Raw genomic sequence first — 6995 nt, 5'->3', positions numbered from 1 at the left:
TAATGCTAACCTCTGTATAGATGTGTGAACTGCTAATAAAGCCACTCACCTGCATTCCGGTTGCCCAGTCATCCTTACCCCATAACAGGACTGCTTGCGAATGAAGCCTATTCCCAGGCAGTCATGCAGCAATCTGGGAATTGCTGTACGCGAAGGGTGCTTGTGTGGGCACACAGGTGTTCATAGCTCTAAACCATTTGTGTTACAAAAGCGGGTGAAATCATCCGATTTAGTTTTTGGCGGGTGAGACGCCCATTGGAATGAATGGGCGTGCAGGACGCTTGGCGGGTGAGTCAGCCCTGTACAAAGCTGGTGACACCCGCCAAAAGTGTGAGTTGAGAGCTATGGGTGTTTGCAGGTAATGGGAGTGGAGCATCAGTGGCTATATACTCATGGGCATATATCTCTTAGAGGTGCAAACGGTGGTTGAATGGAGGGGGGGCTACATAAACTTCACTACATTTTCTTTAGTGTTGCGAGAACTTTTGTAAATCACAGCTTTTTGTGGTAAGGGGAAGGAAGGAAGGTCCCAGGTAGGGGCATACATGCCAACCCTCCCTTTTTTCCTGTGAAAAATGTTGCTATTTATCACGTTCTCGGGCCTAAAATAATCCCTGCCCCAATTAATTCCAATGGGAAACTTTATGTCTCCCGATTTCGCGGACATCTCCCTCCCAGGTACCTCAGAATGTTGGCATGTATGTAAGGGGGTTCGTATTGAGTGGGTCTGGGAGGGGGATGACTGTGAGTATGAGGGCGGCGGGGGGGGGATTTAAAGGATCAGGAAAAGGGGTGGGGCATACAAGGGGGCGGGGAAGAGGAACAGCGTCCACTACTTTTGCTTTGTACACTTCGACTGCTGTATGCAATTGTATTATTTGCTTTGGAACACCATGTGGTCCTTGTTGTCGCTTCAAGACATGGAAAGCAATCGTTTCTTATAAATTGCGCATAGATACGCTCACCATAAGAGAAAGATGTTCACGAAATATGCAGGAGTTCTGAAGATATGTACAGATTGATAATCAGTTGCTAAACTTTTTTTGTGTAAGATACGGGCTCCTTTCTTAAGTTTATTTTGAAGATTGTGGCAATATATGCAAGGTCAGATTCCAGTGCTAAACCTTCCCAACATGGCTTCCGGGTGTGCACATCCGAAGTAAAAGCGCGGTCTAGTCCTATATTTCTTTCCATGGTAGCAGCACGTCTCTAGTGGCAGCCAGGCAGTGTTCTTTGACCCCCCCGGTGGTGATATTTGTCGCTTCTGCAGGGAAGACGAATAGCTAGGGGCCATGCTGCACCCGCTGTTAATATCTCGGCTCCTGCCTGCCGCCACCCTTCGTCCAGGTGAGTGCCACAGAGGGCGGAAGGAGACATTGATCTGACCTTCATCGCCCCCTGCGAGCCACCTCCAATATAAGCTTTTCCAACCTTCTATGAGACCGTTCGTTCTTGTGTCCCGGCGCTCTGCATCAGTGATAGTACCAAACAACCCTGGACTGTGATGATGCCAGGCTGACGACCCGGGTTTGACAAGAACGGTCTGAGGGCCCGATTCTGAGTTCCATGTAAAACAGAAGTATAATTAGTTTTGCAACGTCGATTTTCTTAGATGTTCCATAGTCTGTTCATATATTTATAAAGATACCGAATATGGATCTGCTAAGAAAAGTGTAATTTCATCACAGAATGACACTTTTCTCTTATTTTCGTTAGGGCTCAGAATTAGCGGCGCCCAAGATTCGGAAGGCAGAACTGAGGGGTAACATTGTCCTTTTGTTTTGTTGACAGAATTGCCAAACGGATACTAGAGATCTCTTGGACTTCAGTGTAATTTTTAGCAGCATAGGCATTTGTATGTTTGGCTTAATTGAGGTGCGCGAGAGAATATTTTTAGTTGGGTTATAGCTTTGCCCAGTGTGTATGGGAGGGATTACTAAAACGTACACACGCTGTACACGCCTCCCCCCCACAAAAAACGACTCAATTGAACAGGTATTCCCGAACTTCTACAGCACTCTGGCTACCCCTTTGAGTAAATATAGCAGTCTTCCAGTTCCTGTGTATCCTCAAGTATTCAAAATCTAAGGTGTAACGTGTGACTACATCTTATGCGCTGGTGGAAATCCCCCTTCCTTCCCTCCTTACTCATTACAAGGACACCGTGACCCTCTCCTCTGCCCTTGATATGACCACATTTTCCTACTCCACCTCTTCCATTTCATCTCTTTGCTTGCAACACTGCAAACTAGCTAGAGCACCTCCAAATATGTTTGTACCTCCACAACCTCTTCCCATTCCTTCTTCTCAGTGGATGATTTTGCCTATTGCTTCTCCAAGATTCGGGACACCCTTAACGCCCTCATCCCGTCTTTCTGTGTTTTGCTCTCTTAGCGTGGGCACTCAGCGCCTTGCCTTCCCCCCCCTTTATCCGTCCCTTTCTTACCCCCCCCCTCTACTCCTAATCAGTCATACCATGCAAGCAGTAGAAAATTGACACGACACCAGTTTGGGTTGGAAGGTTAACATGCCTCAGCAGCTTTATTTGCATAAAGTCTTGGAGTTATCTTACAGGCGATCCGTAATTCACCGTCACCGATACACTATTCCGAGTGCGGTTACCTAGGGCTCCCCCCCTCCCCCCCAATCGTACTCGTCCGGTGGACGCCTCGGATTGAGCCCGGCCCTGGCTATCCCCCTCTCTCTACCCCGGCCGTAGTTGCAGTCAATTATTTGTGCCCCCCATTTCACCCTGCCCCTTGCTAGGTCTTGTAGCGGGTGCCCGACCCCCCGCACACTTGCCCCGTGTCCTACGGGCTCTAGCTAAAACCGGCAGCCACGCGGTGCCTCTCTAATGTTCAGGTTCCTATACCGGCACCATACTAGTGCCCTTACAATTTCCTATACCGGCACCATACTAGTGCCCTTACAATTTCCTATACCGGCACCACCACAAGTGCCCTTACATTTTCCTATACCGGCACCACCACAAGTGCCCTTACAATTTATTTACGTATCCGTATTTGGGCCGGCACCGCCCTCCGATGCCGGCCCCCACTTTCTGCCTGCCTAGTTGGCCGTCGCTTGCGACGTCCATCTAACCTTTTCTTGCCAAACTCTGCTCAGCCCCCCCTACGCCTTCGCGTAGTTCCGGTTATTGGCATCCTAGTCCTACCCCCGCTATGCCAAACCCCCCCCCAGGTCTCCCTGCTGTGTCCCCGAGCCCCCCAGAAACATCGCCATTCCCTCTCACTCAAGGCGCCCCCCCCCCTCCAACTGCAGCCTTAGCAGGTGTCCTCCCCCCTTGGCTGGTGTCATATCTCTTCCTGATTCCCTGTCCCTCGTACTGTCTTCCTTTCCCAACTGTCTCCCCCATTCCCCCGGTCCCCTATGCTGCGCCCCGCCAGGCCCCCTCTTTCCTGTCCTTGCTGGCCCTCCTTGTCCGAGCTCCCCCCGCCCCCGATGCTCCTACCTTTCTTCCTCCAGCTCCCCCCTCTTGCCCCTCCCCCTTCGTGACGACTTACCCCTGCTGTAATTTTTGGTCCCGGTAGCATACCCCCCCGTATTCTCCTCTTGTTCCCCTCCAACCAGCTTCACTTGCTGCCCTCTTTTTAGTTTGTGGTTCGTTTCCCCCCCCCCCCCCCCCCCCCCGCAATTTGGGTCTTGGAATTGCCTCCCAAGTCCCCTACATCCCTCCCCTTTTTCCCCAGGGCCTCCCCCAAGCCTATTGCTCTTGGGGCGCCGTGCATCTAAACTCTTGGCTGCTCGTTCCCCTGTGGGTCTGCTGGCAGTGCTTCGTAAAGGGATCGCAATGTAACTCCGCTGGGCGACCTGTAAGACAAAAAAGAACATTATTCACATACTTTTTATCGGGAGGGTGGGTGGGAAAACGACGCAGCTCTGGCAAGACGGGAAACCGAGGGAGGATGTGTGAGTGCTCACACCAGCATGGGCTTTTATGCCCGGCTTCTCCCCGGTTTCCCGCCCTGCCCCTGAAGCTTTCGCGCCCTGCCGGGGGGGGGGGGGCGGGTCCCCTTTTCGTCGTCATCCGCCCCCCCCGGCGCATTTTCCTTACAGGCCTGGGGGGAGGGGAAGGGCGGCCTGTACCGCCCCCACTAAGGGGCGGCGCCCGCCATGCCTGCTTTCGCTGGCGCGTTCGCCCGCCGTAGCGTGGGCACTCAGCGCCTTGCCTCCCCCCCCTTTATCCGTCCCTTTCTTACCCCCCCCCTCTACTCCTAATCAGTCATACCATGCAAGCAGTAGAAAATTGACACGACACCAGTTTGGGTTGGAAGGTTAACATGCCTCAGCAGCTTTATTTGCATAAAGTCTTGGAGTTATCTTACAGGCGATCCGTAATTCACCGTCACCGATACACTATTCCGAGTGCGGTTACCTAGGGCTACCCCCCCTCCCCCCCAATCGTACTCGTCCGGTGGACGCCTCGGATTGAGCCCGGCCCTGGCTATCCCCCTCTCTCTACCCCGGCCGTAGTTGCAGTCAATTATTTGTGCCCCCCATTTCACCCTGCCCCTTGCTAGGTCTTGTAGCGGGTGCCCGACCCCCCGCACACTTGCCCCGTGTCCTACGGGCTCTAGCTAAAACCGGCAGCCACGCGGTGCCTCGCTAATGTTCAGGTTCCTATACCGGCACCATACTAGTGCCCTTACAATTTCCTATACCGGCACCATACTAGTGCCCTTACAATTTCCTATACCGGCACCACCACCACAAGTGCCCTTACATTTTCCTATACCGGCACCACCACAAGTGCCCTTACAATTTATTTACGTATCCGTATTTGGGCCGGCACCGCCCTCCGATGCCGGCCCCCACTTTCTGCCTGCCTAGTTGGCCGTCGCTTGCGACGTCCATCTAACCTTTTCTTGCCAAACTCTGCTCAGCCCCCCCTACGCCTTCGCGTAGTTCCGGTTATTGGCATCCTAGTCCTACCCCCGCTATGCCAAACCCCCCCCAGGTCTCCCTGCTGTGTCCCCGAGCCCCCCAGAAACATCGCCATTCCCTCTCACTCAAGGCGCCCCCCCCCTCCAACTGCAGCCTTAGCAGGTGTCCTCCCCCCCCTTGGCTGGTGTCATATCTCTTCCTGATTCCCTGTCCCTCGTACTGTCTTCCTTTCCCAACTGTCTCCCCCATTCCCCCGGTCCCCTATGCTGCGCCCCGCCAGGCCCCCTCTTTCCTGTCCTTGCTGGCCCTCCTTGTCCGAGCTCCCCCCGCCCCCGATGCTCCTACCTTTCTTCCTCCAGCTCCCCCCTCTTGCCCCTCCCCCTTCGTGACGACTTACCCCTGCTGTAATTTTTGGTCCCGGTAGCATACCCCCCCGTAGTCTCCTCTTGTTCCCCTCCAACCAGCTTCACTTGCTGCCCTCTTTTTAGTTTGTGGTTCGTTCCCCCACCCCCCCCCCCCGCAATTTGGGTCGGGAAATTGCCTCCCAAGTCCCCTACATCCCTCCCCTTTTTCCCCAGGGCCTCCCCCAAGCCTATTGCTCTTGGGGCGCCGTGCATCTAAACTCTTGGCTGCTCGTACCCCTGTGGGTCTGCTAGCAGTGCTTTGTTTCAGGGATTGGCCTGTGATTCCTCCAAGACTCTCTGCTGGCTGCCGGCGGCAGAGAGTTCCCCCCACCCCAGCTTGCTTCCACAGGGCACTCCCTGTATTTTAATGGCTGGCATCCTGGGAGGTGCCCCACCCCCCACTCGGGCCTCTCATACACATCCCGCATTTTTGAAGTGCCGTCATCCATTCTAATGACGTCAAAGCAGTGCCCACCTCGGACAGGTGGGTCCCGTCCCCTTCAAAATACCCTGGTACTTTTAAAGTGATGAGGGGATGGCGAATCCAGAATCATCCCCCTGCCTTTCAGAGAACCGCCCATGCGATTATTTGTTTAGCGAGGAATGAGAGGTGGGAGGGGGGCAACAACAGATCATGCTCGGTAGTGTTATTTGTGCCCTAACCCTTGCCCCCCCACTTCGCTGTGTCAGGATCTGTACCCCTTAATATTATGGCTCCCTTACTCCCCGTTTCCCCAGACCGAGCACCCCCATTCCCCAGCCGCTTTCTGCTCGGGGTGAGTGGACTGGAAGCGAATGTGTGGTGCTCCGTGTGGTCTAGCCCCCCGACCACGATGGCCTGTAGCCCCCCGGCGCGTGCACACTATTATGTGCCCCCGGCTTGCCCCCCCCCCCCGAGCACCCCACTCCCCAGCGACTCTCTGCTCAGGGTGAGGGGGCTCGTAGTGTCATCGGCTTCCACACTAAACATACTGACACTTGTGTATACGCGTGTATACATTTCCTATTGCATAGACTCATGTGGCGTTTACTAGCAAACCTTGCCTCACAAAATGAATGCCTGATCGATGCCCGACCACAGCACGCCGCGCGTTCTTACCTTGCCCAGCGTACCACTTGTAACCATACCCCGAATTACCCCTCCCTTAGTTGACCGTTACCCGAATTACCACTCCCTTCATTGACCTCACATGGTTAGAAACTCACCAAAACTCTGCCTAATGTCATACCTCTCTCTTCCTGCCACGCAGGCACAATCTAGTGTAGTGTCGTCCACTGTTTAAAGCGTGTAATACATTCAACCTATAGTATTGTAGTTCGCCACCGGCCACTCAGGCACACTCTACTGAACATATGCCTAGACGAACGTACTTCTGTCTGCAGGCTCAATCAATTATGCCATTGATGCATGAAGGCCTGATCAATTTGTGATCGTGCTACATGCAGACACCCCCCCCCCAGTACTCCTTTACCATGGGCCCGATCTGCCGCATTTCTGCATGAATTGAAGGCATGTTTTCTCACTGTTCCCGTGACCTGTCCTTCTCTGCCGCCCTTTTATTCCAGCAATAGGGAGTAGCCACCAGGAAACTACTGCTCCCATAATGCTGTTCAACCACTTTCCGCTCTAAAGAGTAGTATTATAACTTAATGCACAACACACATTGACTATATACTGTGAACACT

At 53.6% G+C, this 6995-nt stretch overlaps 1 long non-coding RNA gene across 1 annotated transcript in view; it reads left to right on the top strand.

The window, feature by feature from the left end:
• The first annotated feature begins 1167 nt into the window (after positions 1-1167).
• LOC138516165 (uncharacterized) overlaps positions 1168-6995 on the top strand; it is a 136664-nt gene continuing 130836 nt past the window's right edge. The window contains exons 1-2 of the long non-coding RNA XR_011282242.1: positions 1168-1347; positions 1717-1762. This is a non-coding gene — a long non-coding RNA (uncharacterized lncRNA). The remainder of the gene's footprint in view (positions 1348-1716; positions 1763-6995) is intronic.

Source organism: Ambystoma mexicanum, chromosome 6q (assembly GCF_040938575.1).
Source record: "Ambystoma mexicanum isolate Mex_15411 chromosome 6q, UKY_AmexF1_1, whole genome shotgun sequence".
Taxonomy (NCBI): domain Eukaryota; kingdom Metazoa; phylum Chordata; class Amphibia; order Caudata; family Ambystomatidae; genus Ambystoma; species Ambystoma mexicanum.
Note: the sequence above shows the minus strand (reverse complement) of the source record. Positions and strands in the feature narration are given on the sequence as shown.